Source organism: Eleginops maclovinus, chromosome 23 (genome assembly GCF_036324505.1).
Source record: "Eleginops maclovinus isolate JMC-PN-2008 ecotype Puerto Natales chromosome 23, JC_Emac_rtc_rv5, whole genome shotgun sequence".
Taxonomy (NCBI): Eukaryota; Metazoa; Chordata; class Actinopteri; order Perciformes; family Eleginopidae; genus Eleginops; species Eleginops maclovinus.
The window spans coordinates 27,225,400-27,251,162 of record NC_086371.1 but is presented as its reverse complement, the minus strand read 5'-3'; the positions used below and the strand labels follow the sequence as shown (position 1 = coordinate 27,251,162).

At 44.3% G+C, this 25,763-nt stretch overlaps 18 non-coding genes across 18 annotated transcripts; 7 read left to right on the top strand and 11 right to left on the bottom strand.

Annotated features, from left to right (window-relative positions):
* Positions 1-172: 172 nt before the first annotated feature.
* Positions 173-255, bottom strand: trnal-cag (transfer RNA leucine (anticodon CAG)). Its single transcript has one exon. It is a non-coding gene; the product is annotated as a tRNA-Leu (tRNA).
* Positions 256-428: 173 nt separating this feature from the next.
* Positions 429-502, top strand: trnat-agu (transfer RNA threonine (anticodon AGU)). Its single transcript has one exon. It is a non-coding gene; the product is annotated as a tRNA-Thr (tRNA).
* Positions 503-781: 279 nt separating this feature from the next.
* trnam-cau (transfer RNA methionine (anticodon CAU)) lies at positions 782-853 on the bottom strand. The gene has a single exon. It is a non-coding gene; the product is annotated as a tRNA-Met (tRNA).
* A 402-nt stretch (positions 854-1,255) lies between these two features.
* On the bottom strand, positions 1,256-1,338 carry trnal-cag (transfer RNA leucine (anticodon CAG)). The gene has a single exon. It is a non-coding gene; the product is annotated as a tRNA-Leu (tRNA).
* Positions 1,339-1,511: 173 nt separating this feature from the next.
* trnat-agu (transfer RNA threonine (anticodon AGU)) lies at positions 1,512-1,585 on the top strand. Its single transcript has one exon. It is a non-coding gene; the product is annotated as a tRNA-Thr (tRNA).
* A 279-nt stretch (positions 1,586-1,864) lies between these two features.
* Positions 1,865-1,936, bottom strand: trnam-cau (transfer RNA methionine (anticodon CAU)). Its single transcript has one exon. It is a non-coding gene; the product is annotated as a tRNA-Met (tRNA).
* Positions 1,937-2,533: 597 nt separating this feature from the next.
* On the bottom strand, positions 2,534-2,605 carry trnam-cau (transfer RNA methionine (anticodon CAU)). The gene has a single exon. It is a non-coding gene; the product is annotated as a tRNA-Met (tRNA).
* Positions 2,606-3,007: 402 nt separating this feature from the next.
* trnal-cag (transfer RNA leucine (anticodon CAG)) lies at positions 3,008-3,090 on the bottom strand. Its single transcript has one exon. It is a non-coding gene; the product is annotated as a tRNA-Leu (tRNA).
* A 172-nt stretch (positions 3,091-3,262) lies between these two features.
* Positions 3,263-3,336, top strand: trnat-agu (transfer RNA threonine (anticodon AGU)). The gene has a single exon. It is a non-coding gene; the product is annotated as a tRNA-Thr (tRNA).
* A 279-nt stretch (positions 3,337-3,615) lies between these two features.
* On the bottom strand, positions 3,616-3,687 carry trnam-cau (transfer RNA methionine (anticodon CAU)). The gene has a single exon. It is a non-coding gene; the product is annotated as a tRNA-Met (tRNA).
* A 1,205-nt stretch (positions 3,688-4,892) lies between these two features.
* On the bottom strand, positions 4,893-4,975 carry trnal-cag (transfer RNA leucine (anticodon CAG)). The gene has a single exon. It is a non-coding gene; the product is annotated as a tRNA-Leu (tRNA).
* Positions 4,976-5,148: 173 nt separating this feature from the next.
* On the top strand, positions 5,149-5,222 carry trnat-agu (transfer RNA threonine (anticodon AGU)). The gene has a single exon. It is a non-coding gene; the product is annotated as a tRNA-Thr (tRNA).
* Positions 5,223-5,501: 279 nt separating this feature from the next.
* trnam-cau (transfer RNA methionine (anticodon CAU)) lies at positions 5,502-5,573 on the bottom strand. The gene has a single exon. It is a non-coding gene; the product is annotated as a tRNA-Met (tRNA).
* A 367-nt stretch (positions 5,574-5,940) lies between these two features.
* trnal-cag (transfer RNA leucine (anticodon CAG)) lies at positions 5,941-6,023 on the top strand. The gene has a single exon. It is a non-coding gene; the product is annotated as a tRNA-Leu (tRNA).
* A 294-nt stretch (positions 6,024-6,317) lies between these two features.
* On the bottom strand, positions 6,318-6,391 carry trnat-agu (transfer RNA threonine (anticodon AGU)). The gene has a single exon. It is a non-coding gene; the product is annotated as a tRNA-Thr (tRNA).
* Positions 6,392-6,564: 173 nt separating this feature from the next.
* On the top strand, positions 6,565-6,645 carry trnal-cag (transfer RNA leucine (anticodon CAG)). Its single transcript has one exon. It is a non-coding gene; the product is annotated as a tRNA-Leu (tRNA).
* A 401-nt stretch (positions 6,646-7,046) lies between these two features.
* trnam-cau (transfer RNA methionine (anticodon CAU)) lies at positions 7,047-7,118 on the top strand. The gene has a single exon. It is a non-coding gene; the product is annotated as a tRNA-Met (tRNA).
* A 279-nt stretch (positions 7,119-7,397) lies between these two features.
* On the bottom strand, positions 7,398-7,471 carry trnat-agu (transfer RNA threonine (anticodon AGU)). Its single transcript has one exon. It is a non-coding gene; the product is annotated as a tRNA-Thr (tRNA).
* Between the last annotated feature and the right edge of the window lie 18,292 nt (positions 7,472-25,763).

Below are 25,763 nucleotides of genomic sequence, written 5' to 3'. Positions count from 1 at the left end.
TTCAGAATTGTTGAATTTGCTCCAGGTTACATTTCCATTTGTCAGAAGTGTGATTCGAACCCACGCCTCCAGAGGAGACTGCAGTGCCTATCTGTTGCACAGGTAGTCCCTCACTTTGGCCACAGAATGCAGTTCAGTTCTTTGACTGAAGGTAACATTGAAAAGCACCATTTGTCAGAAGTGGGATTCGAACCCACGCCTCCAGAGGAGACTGCGACCTGAACGCAGCGCCTTAGACCGCTCGGCCATCCTGACTGAAAAAGACTATCCTACAGTACATTTTTCCTGAAAAATAAAACTCATTAATGCTCAACAAGTCCAATACTGAACAGGCCCTCACACTTACCGGGGCTGTTTTACCTCTTTCCACAGGTTAAACAAACTGAAATATAATCTCCTGTGATATAAAAGAAGAAATAATCCCTGAGGGTGCTGTGGCTTAGTTGGTCAAAGTGCCTGTCTAGTAAACAGGAGATCCTGGGTTCAAATCCCAGCAGTGCCTATCTGTTGCACAGATAGTCCCTCTCTTTGGCCTTCATAAATAAGTCGTAAAGGTTCCAGATTCCCAAAGGAGTTTAATTGAAACCAAAAAGTTGTAAAAGCTGAATATAGCAAAATTGTTTGCATTAGCGTCTTGCGACATAACATAGTGTCCACTTTAGCACTAAAGAGTTAAGCAATTTCATATTTTTCGAGAATTGATGCTTAGTCTTGTGAAAGTCTTTCCTTCTCAATAAGGATGGAAAGGACAACGTCCCTACTGACCCAAAATGTTTACAATTAGCAGAGGATGGTTTCGATCCATCGACCTCTGGGTTATGGGCCCAGCACGCTTCCGCTGCGCCACTCTGCTCACCTCCTTCAATAGCTCATTTTGAATTGGTCAAATTTGGTATTTGCGAGTACATTTCTTCAAGTTTCCAAATTTGTAAAACAGATGTTTTCACAGGAATGTGAAGTAGATATCTGCGAGAAGTTTTTAACCTATGCAAGAAAAAAATGAAATCCAAAGTAAAAACTGAGTCAATGTAACCATGTTGAAGGAACTGGGTTTTTTCATTTTGTCCATTTTTTCAAAATGCTATCAGAATTGTTGAATTTGCTCCAGGTTACATTTCCATTTGTCAGAAGTGTGATTCGAACCCACGCCTCCAGAGGAGACTGCAGTGCCTATCTGTTGCACAGGTAGTCCCTCACTTTGGCCACAGAATGCAGTTCAGTTCTTTGACTGAAGGTAACATTGAAAAGCACCATTTGTCAGAAGTGGGATTCGAACCCACGCCTCCAGAGGAGACTGCGACCTGAACGCAGCGCCTTAGACCGCTCGGCCATCCTGACTGAAAAAGACTATCCTACAGTACATTTTTCCTGAAAAATAAAACTCATTAATGCTCAACAAGTCCAATACTGAACAGGCCCTCACACTTACCGGGGCTGTTTTACCTCTTTCCACAGGTTAAACAAACTGAAATATAATCTCCTGTGATATAAAAGAAGAAATAATCCCTGAGGGTGCTGTGGCTTAGTTGGTCAAAGTGCCTGTCTAGTAAACAGGAGATCCTGGGTTCAAATCCCAGCAGTGCCTATCTGTTGCACAGATAGTCCCTCTCTTTGGCCTTCATAAATAAGTCGTAAAGGTTCCAGATTCCCAAAGGAGTTTAATTGAAACCAAAAAGTTGTAAAAGCTGAATATAGCAAAATTGTTTGCATTAGCGTCTTGCGACATAACATAGTGTCCACTTTAGCACTAAAGAGTTAAGCAATTTCATATTTTTCGAGAATTGATGCTTAGTCTTGTGAAAGTCTTTCCTTCTCAATAAGGATGGAAAGGACAACGTCCCTACTGACCCAAAATGTTTACAATTAGCAGAGGATGGTTTCGATCCATCGACCTCTGGGTTATGGGCCCAGCACGCTTCCGCTGCGCCACTCTGCTCACCTCCTTCAATAGCTCATTTTGAATTGGTCAAATTTGGTATTTGCGAGTACATTTCTTCAAGTTTCCAAATTTGTAAAACAGATGTTTTCACAGGAATGTGAAGTAGATATCTGCGAGAAGTTTTTAACCTATGCAAGAAAAAAATGAAATCCAAAGTAAAAACTGAGTCAATGTAACCATGTTGAAGGAACTGGGTTTTTTCATTTTGTCCATTTTTTCAAAATGCTATCAGAATTGTTGAATTTGCTCCAGGTTACATTTCCATTTGTCAGAAGTGTGATTCGAACCCACGCCTCCAGAGGAGACTGCAGTGCCTATCTGTTGACAGATAGTCCCTCTCTTTGGCCTTCATAAATAAGTTGTAAAGGTTCCAGATTCCCAAAGGAGTTTAATTGAAACCAAAAAGTTGTAAAAGCTGAATATAGCAAAATTGTTTGCATTAGCGTCTTGCGACATAACATAGTGTCCACTTTAGCACTAAAGAGTTAAGCAATTTCATATTTTTCGAGAATTGATGCTTAGTCTTGTGAAAGTCTTTCCTTCTCAATAAGGATGGAAAGGACAACGTCCCTACTGACCCAAAATGTTTACAACTAGCAGAGGATGGTTTCGATCCATCGACCTCTGGGTTATGGGCCCAGCACGCTTCCGCTGCGCCACTCTGCTCACCTCCTTCAATAGCTCATTTTGAATTGGTCAAATTTGGTATTTGCGAGTACATTTCTTCAAGTTTCCAAATTTGTAAAACAGATGTTTTCACAGGAATGTGAAGTAGATATCTGCGAGAAATTTTTAACCTATGCAAGAAAAAAATGAAATCCAAAGTAAAAACTGAGTCAATGTTACCATGTTGAAGGAACTGGGTTTTTTCATTTTGTCGGTTTTTTCAAAATGCTATCAGAATTGTTGAATTTGCTCCAGGTTACATTTACATTTGTCAGAAGTGTGATTCGAACCCACGCCTCCAGAGGAGACTGCAGTGCCTATCTGTTGCACAGGTAGTCCCTCACTTTGGCCACAGAATGCAGTTCAGTTCTTTGACTGAAGGTAACATTGAAAAGCACCATTTGTCAGAAGTGGGATTCGAACCCACGCCTCCAGAGGAGACTGCGACCTGAACGCAGCGCCTTAGACCGCTCGGCCATCCTGACTGAAAAAGACTATCCTACAGTACATTTTTCTGAAAAATAAAACTCATTAATGCTCAACAAGTCCAATACTGAACAGGCCCTCACACTTACCGGGGCTGTTTTACCTCTTTCCACAGGTTAAACAAACTGAAATATAATCTCCTGTGATATAAAAGAAGAAATAATCCCTGAGGGTGCTGTGGCTTAGTTGGTCAAAGTGCCTGTCTAGTAAACAGGAGATCCTGGGTTCAAATCCCAGCAGTGCCTATCTGTTGCACAGATAGTCCCTCTCTTTGGCCTTCATAAATAAGTCGTAAAGGTTCCAGATTCCCAAAGGAGTTTAATTGAAACCAAAAAGTTGTAAAAGCTGAATATAGCAAAATTGTTTGCATTAGCGTCTTGCGACATAACATAGTGTCCACTTTAGCACTAAAGAGTTAAGCAATTTCATATTTTTCGAGAATTGATGCTTAGTCTTGTGAAAGTCTTTCCTTCTCAATAAGGATGGAAAGGACAACGTCCCTACTGACCCAAAATGTTTACAATTAGCAGAGGATGGTTTCGATCCATCGACCTCTGGGTTATGGGCCCAGCACGCTTCCGCTGCGCCACTCTGCTCACCTCCTTCAATAGCTCATTTGATTGCAAATTTTATTCGTCATTTTTCAAGTTTCAAATTTTAACAGAGTTAAAATGAAGTAAACGCAGAATTTTTAACTATGAGAAAATGATCCAGTAACTGTCAATGTAACAGTCAAGGAACTGGTTTTTCATTGTCCATTTTCCAAAATGCAGTTTTGATGAGGTACATTACATTTGTCAGAAGTGTTTCGAACCCCGCTCAGAGGAAAATGCAGTGCCTATCTGTTGCAAGGAGTCCCTATTTGCACGAATGAGTCATTCTTTGACTGAAGGTAATGAAAAGCCCTTTGTCAGAATGGGATTTTCGATAGAACCCACGCTCAGAGGAGACTGCGCCTATCGCAGAGCCTACTTGGCCACAGAATGAGTCAGTTCCTGAAAAAATAAAACCATTGTCAAAAGTGATCGAACCAGCCCTCACCTTACGGCGTTACCTCTTCCGGTAAAAAACTCATATAATTCCTGAAAAAAAAAATATCCACAGCTCTGAGGCCCTTAGGGGCGTTCCTTTAGTAAACAAACTGAATTAATCCCGTGAATAAGAAGATATCCCCTTGGCTTCTATTAGTTGTAAGTGCCGTTCAAAGGAGTTCATGTAAACCAAAAGTGAAAACTGTTAGAAAGTTTTTGCTTCTTGGTAAATAGTTCCATTAGACAAAAGTTAAAATCTAATTGAAATTGATGCTTAGTCTTGGAATCTTTCCTTTCACTAAGGAGAAAGAAATGTCTACTGTAAATTTTCTTCAGAGGATGGAGGCATCCTCGACCCGGGTTAAATGCAGAGGTTCGCCGATCTGCTCACCCCCTTTATAGCCATTTTGATGGTCATTTGGTATTTCATACTCATTTGTTGTTCAAATTTGATTGCGAGAATTTTTCAAAAGTTTCCATTGAAGAAGGGGATTTGTTCAAATGAACAGAATGGAGAATTTTTACATATGCAAGAAAAATGATCCAAGTTAAGGAGTCTTACTGGAAGAATGGTTTTTTCTTGTCATTGTTAACATGCTATCAGAATTGTTGAATTTGCTCCAGGTACATTTCCATTTGTCAGAAGTGTGATTCGAACCCACGCCTCCAGAGGAGACTGCAGTGCCTATCTGTTGCACAGGTAGTCCCTCACTTTGGCCACAGAATGCAGTTCAGTTCTTTGACTGAAGGTAACATTGAAAAGCACCATTTGTCAGAAGTGGGATTCGAACCCACGCCTCCAGAGGAGACTGCGACCTGAACGCAGCGCCTTAGACCGCTCGGCCATCCTGACTGAAAAAGACTATCCTACAGTACATTTTTGCTGAAAAATAAAACTCATTAATGCTCAACAAGTCCAATACTGAACAGGCCCTCACACTTACCGGGGCTGTTTTACCTCTTTCCACAGGTTAAACAAACTGAAATATAATCTCCTGTGATATAAAAGAAGAAATAATCCCTGAGGGTGCTGTGGCTTAGTTGGTCAAAGTGCCTGTCTAGTAAACAGGAGATCCTGGGTTCAAATCCCAGCAGTGCCTATCTGTTGCACAGATAGTCCCTCTCTTTGGCCTTCATAAATAAGTCGTAAAGGTTCCAGATTCCCAAAGGAGTTTAATTGAAACCAAAAAGTTGTAAAAGCTGAATATAGCAAAATTGTTTGCATTAGCGTCTTGCGACATAACATAGTGTCCACTTTAGCACTAAAGAGTTAAGCAATTTCATATTTTTCGAGAATTGATGCTTAGTCTTGTGAAAGTCTTTCCTTCTCAATAAGGATGGAAAGGACAACGTCCCTACTGACCCAAAATGTTTACAATTAGCAGAGGATGGTTTCGATCCATCGACCTCTGGGTTATGGGCCCAGCACGCTTCCGCTGCGCCACTCTGCTCACCTCCTTCAATAGCTCATTTTGAATTGGTCAAATTTGGTTTTTGCGAGTACATTTCTTCAAGTTTCCAAATTTGTAAAACAGATGTTTTCACAGGAATGTGAAGTAGATATCTGCGAGAAGTTTTTAACCTATGCAAGAAAAAAATGAAATCCAAAGTAAAAACTGAGTCAATGTAACCATGTTGAAGGAACTGGGTTTTTTCATTTTGTCCATTTTTTCAAAGTGCTATCAGAATTGTTGAATTTGCTCCAGGTTACATTTCCATTTGTCAGAAGTGTGATTCGAACCCACGCCTCCAGAGGAGACTGCAGTGCCAATGAGTTTTATTTTTCAGGAAAAATGTACTGTAGGATAGTCTTTTTCAGTCAGGATGTTCGAGCGGTCCAAGGCGCTGCGTTCAGGTCGCAGTCTCCTCTGGAGGCGTGGGTTCGAATCCTACTTCTGACAAATGGTGCTTTTCAATGTTACCTTCAGTCAAACATAAACTGAGGGACTACATGTGCAACAGATAGGCAAGGAAAGACTTTCACAAGACTAAGCATCAATTCTCTAAAAATATGAAATTGCTTAACTCTTTAGTGCTAAAGTGGACACTATGTTATGTCGCAAGACGCTAATGCAAACAATTTTGCTATATTCAGCTTTTACAACTTTTTGGTTTCAATTAAACTCCTTTGGGAATCTGGAACCTTTACGACTTATTTATGAAGGCCAAAGAGAGGGACTATCTGTGCAACAGATAGGCACTGCTGGGATTTGAACCCAGGATCTCCTGTTTACTAGACAGGCACTTTGACCAACTAAGCCACAGCACCCTCAGGGATTATTTCTTCTTTTATATCACAGGAGATTATATTTCAGTTTGTTTAACCTGTGGAAAGAGGTAAAACAGCCCCGGTAAGTGTGAGGGCCTGTTCAGTATTGGACTTGTTGAGCATTAATGAGTTTTATTTTTCAGCAAAAATGTACTGTAGGATAGTCTTTTTCAGTCAGGATGGCCGAGCGGTCTAAGGCTGCGTTCAGGTCGCAGTCTCCTCTGGAGGCGTGGGTTCGAATCCCACTTCTGACAAATGGTGCTTTTCAATGTTACCTTCAGTCAAAGAACTGAACTGCATTCTGTGGCCAAAGTGAGGGACTACCTGTGCAACAGATAGGCACTGCAGTCTCCTCTGGAGGCGTGGGTTCGAATCACACTTCTGACAAATGGAAATGTAACCTGGAGCAAATTCAACAATTCTGATACCACTTTGAAAAAATGGACAAAATGAAAAAACCCAGTTCCTTCAACATGGTTACATTGACTCAGTTTTTACTTTGGATTTCATTTTTTTCTTGCGGAATTAAAAATTTCTCGCAGATATCTACTTCACATTCCTGTGAAAACATCTGTTTTACAAATTTGGAAACTTGAAGAAATGTACTCGCAAAAACCAAATTTGACCAATTCAAAATGAGCTATTGAAGGAGGTGAGCAGAGTGGCGCAGCGGAAGCGTGCTGGGCCCATAACCCAGAGGTCGATGGATCGAAACCATCCTCTGCTAATTGTAAACATTTTGGGTCAGTAGGGACGTTGTCCTTTCCATCCTTATTGAGAAGGAAAGACTTTCACAAGACTAAGCATCAATTCTCGAAAAATATGAAATTGCTTAACTCTTTAGTGCTAAAGTGGACACTATGTTATGTCGCAAGACGCTAATGCAAACAATTTTGCTATATTCAGCTTTTACAACTTTTTGGTTTCAATTAAACTCCTTTGGGAATCTGGAACCTTTACGACTTATTTATGAAGGCCAAAGAGAGGGACTATCTGTGCAACAGATAGGCACTGCTAGGATTTGAACCCAGGATCTCCTGTTTACTAGACAGGCACTTTGACCAACTAAGCCACAGCACCCTCAGGGATTATTTCTTCTTTTATATCACAGGAGATTATATTTCAGTTTGTTTAACCTGTGGAAAGAGGTAAAACAGCCCCGGGTAAGTGTGAGGGCCTGTTCAGTATTGGCTTCACCTTTCCAGTCTTCCTTGATTTGACTGGAATCTCCTTTGTTACTTATTTAAAGATGTCATCTACTTCACATTCCTGTGAAAACATCTGTTTCACAAATTTGGAAACATAAAGAAATGTACTCACAAAAATCAAATTTCGCCAATTCAAAATGAGCTATTCAGCAGTTCAGAGTATTCAGCCTTCTTGGAGACTTTGAAAGAAGTCCTATATGGGGCTCCTGAAGGGGACTCCTTAGTCTTGCTGGGAGACTTCAACGCACACGTGGGCAATGATGGAGACACACATTGTCTCAACTCCCTATGAGCCCAGTGTGCTCTGATTGGTCAGCTTGCCCACTCTGTTCTGATTGATCAAGAACAAGAGAGGCTCTTCCCCTATGTAACAGAGTGCTTTCCCAGCCTTTTCGTTACAGCTGAGCATCAGTTTATGTGTTACAATGACGGCGGTACAGCCATATATGTTTGAACCAGAGTCCGATCCTGACTATGACACAGACTACTGTGATGGACCTGATCCACCATCCCAAAGTAGACTGGAGCAGGCGGTTTCACAGTGGAACGTTTTTACATTTCAGCTGTTAGAACTGAAACAAAGTAGGAACAGCCTCGTCCTTCAGTTCTGCACGCTTTGCATATCGGCATCAACCTGTCCAAGGTTTTTGAAGCTGTCGTCCGTGAAATGCCGGAAGCACAGTACAGTACTTCGAACCGTTGAAGGAACAGTTTCAAAAATAAAATTTCAACCACAGACTTTTTCGTGATACTGCTTTCAGTAAGGCAAACAGATGACATTTCCCCTCACATTTCAGGGCACAACTTTCTTGACATTTCAGCCTCCCAACAGTAAATGATCGGTAGGCAGAGGGTGTGCCTATTAGTCTATAGCTATGGGCGTGCCAACTTGCCAATTGGTCTCCAGAATTACTGACGTCCATAGCCCCCGGAAGAAATACATTTGAAAAAGTAAAAACTACAATGAGTCGTGGGAAGGCAGCATAGACATGTCTTTTCTGCCCTAGAGTTTTACTTGCTACAAGGTGTACTTTGAGGGTTTGTGACTTTGCAGACCGTTTACATGCAGAAAAAGCTACATAACACCCGAAGGGACGGGTTATAACCGGAAAAGCATAATACGGGACCTTTAAATGGAAATGGGCTGCTGCTGGCCGCGCCCCCTTTGGAGCATCCCCATGGTAACAATGAGCTCTGCTAAGAGAAAGGTGTCTAAAGTCTACTGGCAGAAAGTCAGTTAATCACTGCTGTGATTTAATGCCATATTATGTTCCAAACCACATCACACATTATTTCTGAGACAGTATGGAGCTCTCGCAGGTTTACCACAAGGACAGTGTCTTTTATATCTGGCTCCCTTACACATATTTTTCTTCCAGTACAACGTTAGCTCTGAGTGTTAGCTATGCTTGCTAATGTAAAGAAGCATACTACGCAATGCATACTTCTAAAACTTGTTGTGCATTGTTTCTCATACAGCAACTAGCTTCACATGTTCTTTCTTCAATGTTTACAGCTAGAACAGTGCCATTATATGTATTATATACAAAACAACTTAAGTCCCGCCTGCATACATCCTGCTGAATACATAAACACACAGCTGCATTCAATGTAAAGCCAGCCCACATTTCCGATATGACGTCAAGTCTGCAGCAAATCTGTTGAAGCTTTGAAGTACAAAATAGCAGTACTTAAGTAAATATACTTAAATCAGATATGAATCCCTCAAGTCATGTGGTCATTGCTTAGTATTTGATCCTTCAATTTGGCCTCAGGAAATGCATGGGCTTCACATTTAGGCAACACCACAGTTTGCACCATTCTTCAAAAATATGATGCCACCTTGCAACTTAACTGAGACAATATTCTGAGAGAATGGATGCTTGCCTGGCAGCCTCCTTAGTGTATGACTTGCTCCAAGTATTAAATATAAGTAATCCAGACGCTTACTCCAGCATCGACAAGGTAGGTCCACTGTCTGTTACACTGCCTTTGAGCAGTGCAGCTTGTGAGAGGGGATTCTCACATCCAAACATTTTAAAAACCAAGCACAGATCTCATCTGTCACATGTTCAACTCTCAGCCCTGATGCACATTAACCTGTAAAGGAAGACCACAGAGACATTTGATCAAAAGCCAGCTGTTGACGTTTGGATGGAGAAAGCAAATCAGTGACTTAAACTGGGACAGGGAGGTGCATCTGCAGCCTCCTCATCATCTATCATGCAAGAAGTTGAAATAGAGGGCAGTCAAGGAGACACTGAGGAGAACAGTGACGATAATTTATTGAAACCCCGCTACGTGTGGGTGACAGGCGTAGTGGGGTTTCAATAGTAATAGTAATCACTAACAAAGTTATGTGCACCCCTGTTTATGTCTATCTATCTGAATATATGTCTATGTAGCTTCATATTTATATGGTGGGTGTAAAGGTGTGTATGTATGTACACATATATGTATATATTTCTCTTTTACTGTTACTGAAAGGAGGAAAGGATCGTTGAAACTTCCTTTATTACCTCCTTTAGCTTAGGAAACACTATACCTTCCTTTACGAAAGGAAAGGAGAAAATCCTGTCCCACAATGCCTTGCAGCCGCAACTTTCGCTGTGACACAACATTTGACCGTTCGCGGAAACAACTGAACGTGACCGAGAAATGCGTATCATGAGTTACGGTTCAAGTTACGGTGCTTAGCGTTTTGAAACTTATGCCATAACTTGCCAATGTGCTATGTTTTGAACATTCAGCACTATATTAATCAAAAGGTGAAATATGAATGTTACTTTTTAACTGAAATTATCAAATAAAGTCCACATTTCAAAGTTTGTGTCGCCAGGCATGAATTTCACTTTACTTTTTTATTTACGTACAATTCCTACCTAATGACGAATATATGTCTCACTGTTGTCCATGTCCATAAAGGATAAAACAACAACATAAGAACACACGGTGCAAAGTGGATGCTCTTTCAGTAGTCAGCTGTACAAAGAACTGTAGTTTCCCCACAGCAGATGCACATTAATAACGTCCACTGGCACATCATAAATACGCTGGATAGTGTAAGTGCAGTGTAATTCTCTTGAAGTACGGTCTTCTTTTCTTAAGTCCTTTGAATGCTCCTATCCATTATTTTTTAACCCCGTGACATTTCACACAGAGTTCAAGGAATAGAGCATAGGAAAAGACAATGGGAGCTGATTTTTTGACAAATTCGACCATACCCAAGGCCTGGACACGCAAGACGACTAAGTGCCGCCCCTTTACCCGAAAATGAAATCGTATTGGCTGACCATTTTAGTAGATTAAAATTATAATACAGAAAAGCAAAGACTGACAGTTATACAGTTAGTTTGGATGTTAACTACATATGCTGACTCATGTACACAGAAAACAAACTATAACTACTAACTATTTCTCCTGAACTCTAACCTCTTTAACCTTTGAACTTTTAACTCAGTTATGCTTTTAATACATTTTATACATAGTTTTAACCATATTTATGTATTTGAACTTACCCTTAAGAAATGATGCTGTCTAAATTATTTTAGCCAGGGCTACACCGTAAATGAGTGAGAACTTTTATTTAGGGATTTGGCCAAATTTCATCACACAGCTGAGTTGACCAAACAGCTACCGAATGTCAACACAACGCAAATTGGCCTCCTCCTCTAATCTTAACTGCAACCATGCCACACGTCAGTACGGTACAATTTCTTCAGAAATAGGGTATATATCCTATGTGTAAAAAGAAAGATGAACTGTAGTAAAGTTATTGCATACATCCTAACAGCTTCCTATTATATTTAATTATCTGCACTCTTCCCTTCAGCTGCTGCTGTGGTGGTAATATTCTGAAGCCCTTTGTTTGCAACCATTAGTGTTAATTGTTAGTCCTAATTGCGATCTCATTTGTCTTAATTGTTTTCTTTGCAAAGAGAATTTATATTACTCTGATTGAAAAGGACTAAATCAATTTGCTTCCACTACATAACACCTGCATGTTTGTCAATAGCTTTCATTGGTGTTGTTTTTTGGAGATTATTGTCAAGAATGGTTAACTCCTAATTCAAATATTCCCATGTAATAGACAAAAATGGCTAGTAAACCATTTTTTAAAGATTATACTGATTAATGGTAATTGAGAAAACAGCAATTGAAAGTTTGGGAATGACAGCTAAATTGACTGAGGGCTAATTTGTGAAAATTCTAATGATTACGTTACATATTAAGGCTCTCTGAAATAGTACACTGGTACCAATCGCCTTTCATTATTAACACCTAGCTTCCATTTAAAATCCCAACAGGAAGTGTCCTGTTAAAAATACCAATCAACTTTTATATTGATGGAGCTTGTCGATAATATCATTCCAACTTTTACTTAAAATACACTCTTGGAAAAAGGTTGTAAGGGTATGGTGTTTAAAAGAGCGGAACCACTTTTTTTTTCGAGCATCTGTGGGATGTAATGGAAAAGCAGGTCCGATCCATGGAGGCCCCACCATGAAACTGATTGACTGAGTGACGTACGCCTTGGGGTGTCAGTAAGCAAACAGGTTTACAATAAAACAGGTTAATATGTCATGTAAACATTAAAGATTGCCAACAATGTCAAATGCAACACGTCAAATGGAGAAAAGTACAGATTAATAATGCTAACATAAGCGTATGAAGCTTAGCTCAACATATAACAACTTCAGTTAACAAACTCCAATACAACTCAATTGCCATGAAAGGCTCAATAATGTCCATTCCAGTGTGAGTAACAGGGATTGACTGTTGGTCAGCAACGCACAAAACTCACACGCCACATTGCTACAATTATGGGGGTAGACACGTCTCATAATTATTTGTGCGAACATAAGAATATTTTTTGTGTAAATGGCCACAGTGTTCCCCTGCGTGAGTCGGATCGCCACCTCACTACCTTCATCACGCCCTTCGGCCGTTGGCGCTACACCAGGGCACCACAGGGTTTCCTGTCGTCAGGGGATGGCTACAACCGTCGGTTTGACGCCGTCCTCTCGGACTATGAACGCAAGGAACGTTGTGTGGATGACACCATCCACTATGACACCGACCTGGAGCAACATTGGTGGAGGACCATCGACTTCCTGACGCGTGTCGGCCGGTCGGGCATCGTGTTGAATCCGGACAAGCTTCAGTTCGCGGAGAGGTGCGTCGACTTCGCTGGCTTCAGGGTGTCGGAATCTACCATCGAACCGCTCCCGAAATACTTGGACGCCATCCGGGACTTCCCCACCCCAGGCTCCATGACGGACATCAGGAGTTGGTTCGGCCTTGTCAACCAGGTGGCTAACTATGCCCAGTTGCGTGACACGATGGCTCCATTTAAGCCGTTCCTCAGCCCACGCTGTGTGTTCCTATGGTCCCCCGTTCTGGAGGAGGCCTTCCAGACGTCCAAGCAGGCCATAATGGAGGCCATCCGTGAGGGCGTGGAGATCTACGACATGCAGAAGCGTACCTGCCTCCGCCCTGACTGGTCCATGCGTGGCATTGGCTACTTCCTGCTCCAGCAACATTGTCACTGTGCCTCGGGCATACCGGACTGCTGTCCAGGAGGGTGGAGGATCACCCTCGCGGGTTCGCGTTTCCTGTCCCCTGCGGAGCAGCGCTATGCGGCCGTCGAGGGAGAGGCCCTAGCTGTGGCCTGGGGCCTGGAACAGACGCGGTACTTCACGCAGGGGTCCGACAACCTCGTCGTGGTCACCGACCATGAGAGGGTCCTTCGGCATCTCCATGCCGCTCACCAGGGGACCTCAGCTATGGGGCAGCATGCCCGAGCCATAGTTTACTGGCCCGGGATGTCCAGGGACATTCAGGCCACCAGGGACGGGTGTGCAGACTGCAACCGCAATGCTCCGTCACAGGCGGCTACACCCCCCCGGCCGTCCTCACCCCCGTCCACGCCATTCGAGGCGGTGTTTGCTGACTTCTTCGACTATGGGGGCCGTCACTACTTAGTTGTCGGGGATCGGCTCTCGGGCTGGGTAGAGGTCCTGAGCTCTACGGCGGGTACTGCCCTGGCGGGCTCAGCTGGCCTGGTCCAACACCTCCGGTCGTTCTTCGCCACCTTCGGCGTACCGGAGGAGCTCTCGAGCGACGGTGGTCCGGAATTCAAGGCGAGCCACACTGAGGACTTCCTCCGCTTATGGCACGTCAAACACCGTGTGTCTTCCGTTAGCTTTCCGCAGTCGAATGGGAGGGCGGAGGTTGCGGTTAAGACTGCTAAGCGCCTCTTGATGTCCAACACCGGCCCGTCGGGCAGCCTTGATCAGGACCGCTTCCTGCGCGCTATGCTGCAGTTGCGTAACACGCCTGACCCCGACTGCGACCTCTCGCCAGCACAGATCATCTTCGGCCGCCCCCTTCGTGGCTCGCTTTCCTTCGTGAACCGCCTCGAGAAGTTCTCAAACCCGCATATCCGCCTGCTATGGCGCGAGGCATGGGCGGCGAAGGAGGACGCCCTTCGGACCCGTATGTCCCGTACCACCGAGTCTCTGGGGACTCACTCGAGACCGCTCCGCCCATTGGCACTCGGCGAAAGGGTATTCCTCCAGAACCAGCAAGGCCCGAGCCCCCACAAATGGGACAGGTCAGGGATCGTGGTGGAGTCGCCGGGCCACGACCAGTATCGGGTCAGGGTTGACGGTTCGGGACGTCTGACACTGCGCAACCGGCGGTTCCTCCGTGCCTACACGCCGGCCACACCCTGCGCCCGTGAGCGATTGGCTGCGCCGTCGCCGCCGCCCGCTGCCCTGGGTCATCAGCCCCCACCTATCCACCCGGGCTGGGCGACGCCCCAGGGGATTGCTCAGCGGCCGGCTGTCGGGCCCCGTGACTCGGCTATTGGCGCTTCCCCACCGACGCCTGCTGATGAGGCGTCCTCTGACCTCACTGGTCCTACGGGTGCCTTCCTGGGTGCACCGGTGCCGCAGTCGCCGCCGACGCTGCCGCAGCCGATTCGGCCGGGCCGCGTGAGGAGGCCGCCTGCACGTTACGAGCCCGAGTCTGGCAGCTGGATACGGGATCTAGACCGTTAACCTATTCCGGCCCATAGCTTTCCGGTCTGGGGGGGGATGAAGAGTTTATCGCCGGCCAGGCGATAAATGGCTCTGTCGTCGGCGGGCCCTGTATCAGCCGATGCACACCTGGTGAGGCTTAGGATTCCACCCGCGAGGCCCCTCCGTGAAGACGTTAAAGACGCTCTTACATCCCGGGCACGAGGCACATTTAGCCCCGTCCGCAGGGCTCGGGGCGGGGCTCGCCTGTGGAGTCGTCTTCAGGCACCGGACTGACGACATGGCTGATAGGGAGGACGACGGGAGAGCGTTACGGGCCATCTCTTTGTTCTCGACGAGTGCAATCACGTCGTTAACTGGCTTGACCAGGACGTCAGTTGTCCCCAGCGTCTCGCGGCGTATGTCCGAGTCATAGATGCCATTGAGCAGCACATCGCGGATAATGTGGTCGGTGTAGTCCACGTCCTTACCACACTCGCATACCGCATTATATGCGCATGTCTCTGCTTTACCCCGCACTCTGGCAGCGAATGCGCGGAATGCCTCGTCGCGTTCCTGGCGTAACTGAAGTAGTTCGGTGCGCAGGACCCATGTAGCAACTGGGATGACAGCTAGGGAACGCATGACGGTGATCAGGTCTGGCAAGGGTCCGGAAGGGGCGTCGGGGACGGCTTTCAACAGGCTGTCTCCAAGTACAGGCCCAGCGCACTGAAACAGCTGGAAGGGGGCCTGTGCGTCCCCTATGCCTGAGCCGGTGCGGAATACGTTCCAACGGCGGATGAACACGTTCCATTCCTCTATTGACACGCCCACATCAACTTTGGGCCGAAGAAACACAATCCTCAATGTCAGTTTCGGTAATTTATTGACAAGGATGACGACACCCTGAAACAGAGTAATGCAGCAAGATAAGCTGACAAAGTATTACATCCATGCAATTTAATCAACACAAATATATACCACGAAACAGAGTATAGTAGTATAACAGTATAATATATATATATATAGTATACAGTGACGTGCGGTGAAGTTCATGGCTGGTGAGGCACTGACGTCATCACAATCAGATTTGAACCTTAGAGCATCTTATTCATTATTTGAATGGCAGCAGTTAATGGTGTTATGTTTAAAATCCCAAATCAGCAGTCTTCACATATAAAAAACTGTATCACTCAATAAAGCACATGTAATTAAAAACGTTATTGCGATATTACCTTTATTTATAAATGAAGTCCATCTTAGAAAATTGTTTTAGTTTGGATATGCAATCCTCCATTCTAAAAGTAGGGTCAGGCGAGACGAAAAAATAAGCAAACGACTGCACTTGACTTAACTGTAAATTTTAGCTCGCTGTCACTTATTCTGCAGCGCACGAAGAATCACTGGACTCACTAGCACCCTCTGCCATGAGGCAGGGGAACTGCGTGCCTCACCTAGTCTCTCTTCGCAGCGGTTTTGCTCAGCACAAGAGACACGTTACAGACATACAGTTGACAAAAAACACTGTATATTATATACACCAGCTAAAGTATGGAAATGAGTTAATATAGCCAGAGTGTTTGAACATTTTAATAGCGACATACAGACAGACAGCAGTTACAGTCTCACTGTATAGCATGTCAGCAGGTTGGTGCCTCACCGAGCAGCCGTTCTCAGTGTTTGAACGTGAATATGAAAATTCAGCGATTTTGGATCAAAATAATGTAAAACTGGTGAAATTAAAAGGAAAATAACTTTATAATACAAACAACTGGATAAATATGATCATTAAATTTATTTCTTCATTTTACTTTTCATGATGACAGGTGAGGCACGGCCTCACCTGCCTCCCCTCACCGCACGTCACTGATAGTATAATATAATAGTGGAAACAGTCTTACATGAATGAGTGGACGAACGTCTCAACTCGAGGCGGAGTGAATGAACAATGATTGAACTAAAATGGTCGCTCGGCACTACCGGGTCAGAGCACGGCATAACCGGGCAGCGACAGCAGTGATACTGCCCTCTAGTGGCCGGCGATAAACTCTTCAGATACCAGCACTAAGTTTCCACTGTTAAAAATCAGAGCCACAGGACAGATTTTAGGTACTTTATTTAAGAGATCAGGTGTAAAAAATAGGCCTGCTAAAAACCAAGTTAAAACAATGGAATATTAAAAGCCTATTTAAAATAACTAAATTGATTTAAAATACCAAACTTGGATCATTTGCAAGCAGGGGCGGATCTACCGGGGTGCCATGGGGTGGCAACTGCCACCCTAATAATAGCCTTGCCACCCCAGCTGCCACCCCAGAAGGCAGCATTGATTTGAAAAAAAAGTTGTGTCTCATTGGACATTTATTCGAGAGAATTTCTAATGTCCGAGTGCAAGTGAATGCAGCAGAAGACGGCGCGAAACGGGAAGCATTCGGACCCAAGAAGATGGAAGGAATGAGGTAAGACCAGTGGTTAATTTGAGCCGGATCCTGCCGGAACAGGATCCGGCACCTCTTCATTTTGGCCACCCTGTGTTCCGGCACCTATTTGGGCAGATCCGGTACCTCTCACAAAAAATAAAAATAAAAAAATGGTTAAAATGAAATAAAATATACAGATATTAATTTACAGAAAAAAATCCCAAGAATTTCATGTCGTTTATTAAGATTAAGATTTGAAAGAGTCGGAGATCTGTGTTGACGCACTGAAAAGCTGGACCAACGGACAAACTCGTTCACTTTTGAAATTCGCCACATGAGGAGCACTTCGCAGAGAGGAAGAAACTAATTAAATGCAAGCATGTCAAAAAGACAGTTAAATTTACTGTCTTTCTTCAAAAAGAAGGAAGAGGTAATAGACACTTCAAAACGAGTCAGAAAAGCCTCCACAAGCAGCACTGGCGTAACACAAGCACTTGGGGCCCCCCTGCAGGTACTTAGACTGGGGCCCCCCACCGCCACCTGCCACGGCCTCCTTACTACTAGCCTACTCCTACTTCTCTCTCTTTATATATATATCCTAATATATATATAGGCCTGTGTGTGTGTGTTTTGATTGCATAAAATAGTGAAAAAGATGCTGCAACTCAGCCCCTGACATCCCATGCCCATTTAATCCATAGGCCTATATAGATGTTTTGTTAACCCATTAATATTCTGTACACAGAGTAGGCTATCCAATCCATTTATTACATATAATTCTAACAATGAAACAGTCAGCAACAACAGTCAGCAATAAAAGTAACATTAATGATGATAAACAGAGCATTTACATCTTTGGATACGAGTATATGTGGGCACTCCTCCTAGCGCACCTATGAGCGAAGTCTCTAACCACACCGTTTAAATCTAACTTGCGAGCGCGCCTGTTCTCTATAGAAATGATGGCTAGGCCCCGTAGCCTATCTTGCGACATAGTGCTTCGCAAGTATGTTTTTATCAATTTTAGTTTAGAAAACGACCTCTCTGCTGTTGCAACGGTTACGGGTATGGTCAAGAACAATTTTATAGCTGTGGCAACGTCAGGCAGACTGGACAATATGGAACTGTGTTTCACAAAGAGAGTGCGTGCCAAATCTTGTACCCCACCACGTTCAATTTCTTTTAGAGCGGGTAGTAATGCGCTTCTAAATGACAGGATCTGATCAGGAAAATCAGCAGATAAGTCGTCATTATATTGCGCAGCCAGAGTACTTGCTGATGCATATAACTCACCATCGGATTTCGAGATGAGTTCCTCGGGGCGTAAAAACCCAAACCTTCGGCCGCTTTGGGGTATAGAGGTAGGGGGCCCGTTCTCATATGAGGGCCTCGCGGGGGCTGCGGGGGTATACTTTACGCCAGTGACAAGCAGCGACGAGGGCAGCTGCAGCGGTCATGTTGATGGTCAAAACCAGGAGGAGGTTAGCGCCGCAACAGCTAGCCAGCTAGCTAACCGACAGCTAGCCAAGCCCGGGCAGGAGGCTGGCACCGTGTCAGCAGCGGGTCAGGTTCACCGCCAGCCGGAACAGGAGCCAGCTACCGTCGGCCAGGTGGACCACCAACAGCAACCGGTGGGTACCCTGGCATCAACTAGCCCGGTACAACAGCTGGAGCAGGCAAGTGGAACCGCGACATCAGGCTTACAGCAGGAAGAGTCAGTAGGAGAGGAGAGCGTAGAGGAGTGTGGGACGTCCAGCGACAGGTCAGGGATGGGATGCACAACTGCTTGGACAGAAGCTCAGCTAAAAGTGAAGCAGACTTACTATCCCTGGCTTTTTAGGGGAAAATCAGGTTTGGGTTGCACAACGTGTAAGGCGGTGGGGACTTTGGGGGCAGAGAAGACGTCGGGGATGAAACTGGCAAAAGAGTGGGTTTTATGCACAGTAACCTCATCTGCTTCAGATATTATAAAACAGCAACGCGCACTTAGAAAAAAGGTATTTGAACATGCCCGTACCAAGGCTCACCTAGCAGCAGCAAACATTCTCGAAAAGGCAAAAGTGGACACTTTAGGACAATCTATAATTAATAGTCAGTCTGAACAGATGGCCACTACAGCTCGCGTATTTCGCACAGCGTACAAGGAGGCTAAACGCCACCGTCCCGCATATGGCTTCGAACAGGAGATTGATTGCCAAGAATTAAATGGACTCGATATGGGGAGAATTTTACATTCCAATGTTGCATGTGGAAACATACAGAAACATATTTCTGAAGAAATGAAAAGAAAACTGTTTGAAAAAATAGTACAGTGCACTCCCAAAATCAGTGTAATGCTGGATGAGTCAACCAGTTTGCAAAAAGAGCTGCTTGATAATATACATTAGGGCTCAGTTCCCCGATATGGACAAGCCTACAATCATTTTTACTGAACTCGTAGAGCTAGATGATCTAACTGCTCAAGGTATTGTCCACAAACTGTTGTCTGCTCTGGAGCGCCTGCATTTGACACAGGATTTTCTCTCTAAGACCCTCATTGGAGTAACTTGTGATAGTGCTTCGGTTATGTTAGGGCGTAAAAGCGGAGTGGCGAGTCGGCTCCAGGCCATGTTTCCCAACATTACTGTGTGGCACTGCTCAGCCCACAGGCTTGAGCTTGCAGTCGCAGACGTAGTGAAAGAGATGGGTGCTATAAATCACTTTAAAATATTGATGGACAAGATATATGCACTGTATAGCACATCTAACAAAAATCGAATGGAGCTGAGAGAGTCAGCTGAGAGCTTGGATGTCCAGCTATGCAAAATAGGTCGTATTTTAGACACTAGATGGGTGGCATCAAGTTTTAGAACCGTTGAAGCAGTGTGGAAGAACTACCCAGCACTTTACAAGCATTTCAAAACTGCATCAGGAGATCCCTCCCGTAACAGTGTCACAAAGCAAACATACAGTGGGCTTGCTATGCGCTTATCTTCGCATGCGTTTGTGAACAATTTAGGCATAATGTGCGATGCATTGCAAGAATTATCTGAGCTCTCAGTCGAGCTTCAAAAACGAGACATTACCATCATTTCAGCACACAAGTCAATTTGTCGGGAAATCAGGGTACTTGAGGCCATGTCGGATCGGCCAGGTCGCTACACTGAACTGAGCCAAAGGGGAATTGAGGAAAACTCTTTCCATGGCATCACGCTGAATGGAGGAAAATCAAGCGACAGATCACTCGACCCCAAGCAGTTTTTTCTAACTGTGGCCAAGAACTTGGAGGACCGTATGTTATCTCAAGGAGGCCGGATGCCAGATAAAACTGGATATAACAAGTTCATTGAGGAGTTGAAGGTGCTTTACGCACAATACTGGCCCGAGGACGCAGGTGCGCTGTATGGAGAGACTGAGGTCGAGTCACTGTGTCAGCGCTTCAACATTGCCAACCCGCGCGCAGTCATACGGGCCTACAGAAGGTACAGAGACTCAGATGGCAAAGACCCCCCCGATGAGCTGATGGAGTTACTTGTTGCTGTCAACAGCATTCCAATTGCAAGTGCTGAATGTGAGCGCGGATTTTCACAAATGAACTTGATTTGCACTCCCAACCGTAGCTCTTTGCTCACATCCACCATGTCATCTTTACTCTTCCTAAATCTTGTTGGACCCCCCCTGGCTAAATTCAATCCAGTCCCGTACGTGAGGTCCTGGGTGGCCAAAGGACACAGAACTGCCACAGACACACGCAGTAAAAGTAGAAAAAAAGAGATGGAGGACAATCCGGACATGCTCGTGATGTGGGGTGTTTTAAACAACTAAATATGGTGAGCAAACATACTGTCTATTAATAGGCCGCCGTGCCAATCTTTGAATAATACATATTTTGTTTACACGTTAAACCTGTTGAGAAATTGATTGCTGGCTGTATACTGAAGTCCCACCTGTGGTGATGTGTTGTTGTTGTGCGTTGTGCGTACTATCCTAAAATAATTGTAAATTATCGTCATAACATTTATACCATGGATACTATTTGAAATCGAGGCTTGTATGTCCCACAGCGTTGCAAGTGGACATTTTCATGTTGTTTTCAGCACCTTTTATGTATACGTTCCGGGACCTGTACGCGTCTCGTCATCCCTGAGCTGTCATGTACTTTGCGTTCCGGCACCTTATGATTTACAAATTAAGCACTGGGTAAGACTGATCAACTATCTATGAAAAAATGAAAGATAATCAATAATAACTTCTCAGAACTTCTCAATAATTTGGAACTACAACAATAGCGCTAACGTTACGCGTGCTTTTCTGGGAGTGGGACGAGAAGCTCAGAGGTCTCTCCTGTGAAGTAAGCAAAGCTAATGTGTTCCAGTTGCAGAAAAGAGAGAAGTTAGATTATATCCATGTGAATCATAACGTTAATGCTGATTTTGAAACGATACAAATCCGGCTGAGTAACGTTATTATCAGTAACTTTACTTACTGTGCGTGTAACGTTAGCTAGGTCTGGGGTTAGATCTGTGCAACGTAGTAAGGCTAGCAGCTTTTGTTTTAAAAACAATGTAATTCATGAAAAATGTTTATATTATCAGTCATTTAGCAGGATGTTGTAAGGAATACAAATCAATATTATGTGTAACTACAACACTGTCTTATTTTGAAAACCGTTTTATTTTGAAACTGTTTATTTTTGTAACCGGATGTATACTACACCGATGACACTAAAACAACACTTCTACAATGTACAACCTGGTCAAGGCTAAACACACCGATTCTGCCTTTCAATAATAACTTTGAATCTTATTTCAGGAATCAGTTTGGATTGGGAAAGATTGGGCCACAAGCTGCAGGCATTTGAAGCACACAGTAAGTGGGAAAACAACACGCATTTGCTCAAACAGCATTCAATTTAAAGTTGAACACCATTATTCATAATGATTACCGGTAATTTAAAAGAAAACATAATAAATAACTTTGAATCCTATTAAAATGAAGAGGAAGGGTGGCATTGCAAGTTTTTTTCACACCAAAGAGGAAAGAAATTGAAGCTGAAAGACAGGGAAGTGACAAGGTAGATGACCAGGGACATGAGGAGGAAGGAGAACACAACAGAGAAGAAGAGCAGGGACATGAGGAGGAAGGATAACACAACAGAGAAGAAGAGCAGGGACATGAGGAGGAAGGAGAACACAACACAGAAGAAGAGCAGGGACATGAGGAGGAAGGAGAACACAACAGAGAAGAAGAGATGGAAGAGGGAGAGCATCACATGGACAAGGTGCAAGAGGGAGAGAGCGAGAGACAACAAGACAGCATGCAGAGCTCAGACAGATACACACCAAGGCCATAAACACAGCCTGTAGGTTAAACACATTGAATAAATGACAGCTCCAAATTGTGTTATAATTAGTTGATATAATGTGTAATCAGTTAAGCTCTTTTACTGTTTGTGTTAGAAACTACAAGTTCCAAAGAACTACAAGTGCATTTCCCCTCCGCTCCACAAGGTGGTACAAGTGAACAATCTACCTGTCAATCATTGCCTACCCTTTAAATACAGACCTGTAAGGGCGGGACTTCCTCTCTTTGTCCCTAAACACGTCTGGAAATTGTTTGGTGAAGTGTGCCATGTGTCTTTTGGAGTTATTTCAATGTAAGTCCAGTTTCATTTATTGATGAGGATCATGTTTAGGTATTAACTGCTAATATGTTAATAGTAAGTTTAATAGTTCATTAGATCTAACTTGTTGATTATGAAGTTAATGTGAAGCTTGACTAGATATCGTTTGAATTGTCTACGTTTGATGTGGCATGTGTTGCGATTGTAAGGCAACATTTCTGTTTGTATTTTACTTTGGACAAAGCATTGTAATGTTGTTTTCTGTCTTTGTAGAACCATTGGTACTCATCATTGGTACTCATCATTGGTACTCATCATTGGTACTCATCATTGGTACTCATCATTGGTACTCAGCATTGGTACTCATCATTGGCACTCATCCAGTCCTGTCTCCAATTCACCATTTTTGGACTAAGAGAGAATAAACTTAAACTTGAGTGCAACCTTGTTTCCTGTGTGGTCTGTGTGGCTCCAGTCTGAACCTTAAATACCCTACAGTTGGTCCTTCGAGCCGGATACTGAGCCACACACCACACGAAGACAATGGCCGATGTACAACCAGACGAGATAAGGTCTACTGATGAGCCCCCTGTACTTGAGACCACTGAAGGTCAGGCTACCTCCACTGAGTGTGCGGATGGATCCCAAGGTGAATTAGACGCAACCAAGCTTTACGCAGAAGATAAAGCCCCCCCGCAAACATCACCTACGCCATCTATACCCACTCATCAAACAGAGCCTAGCCTTTCACCTAAACTCCCATTACCTACCTCTCACAAAGAGGACCGAATCCCTTTGCCATCAGTACCTTGTGAAGTCGTCTTAAAGCCACCTGCCCTTGACCCAGGGACTAGACCGAAAAGGCAAACACGGCCCCCTGATTTCTATAGTATTCCTGTGCGATCGCAAAGGCCGCATACACTTTCCCATGGCTCCCGTAGCTCTCATAGTAAGAGGGGTCGTACAAAAACGACCTTTAGTCTCCCTGCTAGATCTCACACCAGTAGGCATTCTAGTAGTAGCCACACTAGTTGTTTGAGTGACCTCCAAGTCAGCATGCTTGAGGCAAAGAAGAAGAAAGATGAGCTGGAGGAGCTGAAAAGACAAAGACAGGAGGAAGAAGACCTGGATGAACAATGCAAACTGATTGATAAGAATGCCAAAGCTGCTCAGCAGTGGCAGGAAGAGGCGCACAAGGACAGAGAGAGAATTGTCAGACAGGTTGCGATTAATAGACGCATTCGCCAGAAAGAACTAGAGCTTGACTCAGCCCAGCTTGTGACTAGTTTCATTCAACAAAACCTCTTTGATGACCCCTGTGGAGCTGCCGCTCTCTTTCCCTCACCTCCTAATGTAGCCACCTCTTCCTTTTATGATCTGCCTCCATCCAGAATATTCACTCCTGCCCCCTCAAGAATTCCGCATGCTGACAATCAAATTCTCGCAGCTTCACAGTTTTCTCTATTCCCTCAGCCTGGCCTTCCCAGGGTTCCCCAAACCTTTCCTATGCCTCAACCTATGGAGCCAAAGGTAGCCATTTTCCAAGCTCCCAATTCTGTTGCTGCACCTCAAACAGCCCCATTGTCCATAGGCTCTATTCAGTCTTGCCCTTTGCCCCCTGTAGCTACTGCTCAAGCTGCAGTGCTGTCCATGCCTAGTGTGTCTACCCAGCCTTCCAGTCACCATGCCTCTGTCAGTGTACCACACTCCTCCCTTCTTATTCACCGTGCAACTGCACCGTCAGCGACTGTCCAAGCTCCTGCTTATATTGCATCCATGCCTGATCCTAGATGGCCCATTTCGACTGGTAGATTGCCCCCAGTGCAAGTTACATCATCCCAGCAGCCACAAGCTCTTTATCCACATATTCAACCCCCCAATAACATGGATCTGCTAATAGCCTCAGCATATGGGATACCAAGACCTTCACTTCCTGTGTTCAAGAGTGGTCAAGAGAGTGAGTTTGCCCTCCTGAGAATGGCTCTTAGCAACCTCCTTGAAAATCACCCACATCTTACTGAACATTATAAATATCAGATCCTCTTGGACCATCTGCAGCACCCAGGTGCTAACAAACTGGCCAGATCCAGCATGCATGATGCTAGACCATATTCCACAGCTCTTGCAGCGCTTGAGGAGAAATATGGTCAGCCAAGGCTCCTTGTTCAGAGCGAAATTGGAGCAATATTGAATTCCCCCATTATTCGCATAAGCGATGTAGAGGCCCTGGATGATTTCTCCCTTTCCATCCATGCTTTGGTGGGAATGCTGCTGTCCCTAGAGGGCCCTAATGGCTCTGAATTAAGATGTGGTTCTCATGTCGACAGACTGCTTAGCAAACTCCCTGTGCAGTATAGAGATGGATTTGTTGAGTACTGCATTAAACGTGGCATTATTACTGGGCAGGCAAACCGAACTTACTCCCTCCTTGACCTTTCAACCTGGCTGCAGTCAAAGACAAGAGCTAAACGCATATCAGAGAGAGCGGTTGAACTCCATAAACAGGAAAGACCTACAATTGGTGACAAAAGACCACAAGCTGTAAATGAACGCCGGCCCTCTAGACCTGTCTCCTCTGTCTACCTGTCAACATGGGAAAAGGATACTACATCAAGCGCACAGGAGAAGGTAGAAATTAAGCCCAAACCTTACTGTCCTCACTGTAATGTCAGAGACCATTTTCTTGGTTCATGCCCAGACTTCAAGAAACTCTCAAAAAATGACATTCTGAAATGGATCAATGAGAAGGACAGATGCCGTAAATGTGGGAGAACACACAAATTTGACAAATGCACATTAAAGAGGCCATGTAACATTTGTAAGGAGATTCACCTAACCATTCTCCATGATGTTAATGTAAACAAATCAGTCACAGTGATGCTTACATCCTCCCCCTCAGAGCTCCTTTACATGGACAAACCCAACCGTTCCCATAAGGTCATGTTGAAAGTTGTCAATGTATGTCTCTACAATGGAGAGAAGACCTTCACCACATATGCAGTCCTTGATGATGGGGCTGACAGGTCCATTCTACTCCCCCAAGCTGTTCAGTCTTTGGGCCTCACAGCTCAGCCTGAGACCATCTCACTACGCACCGTAAGACAAGATATAGTGCAAGTA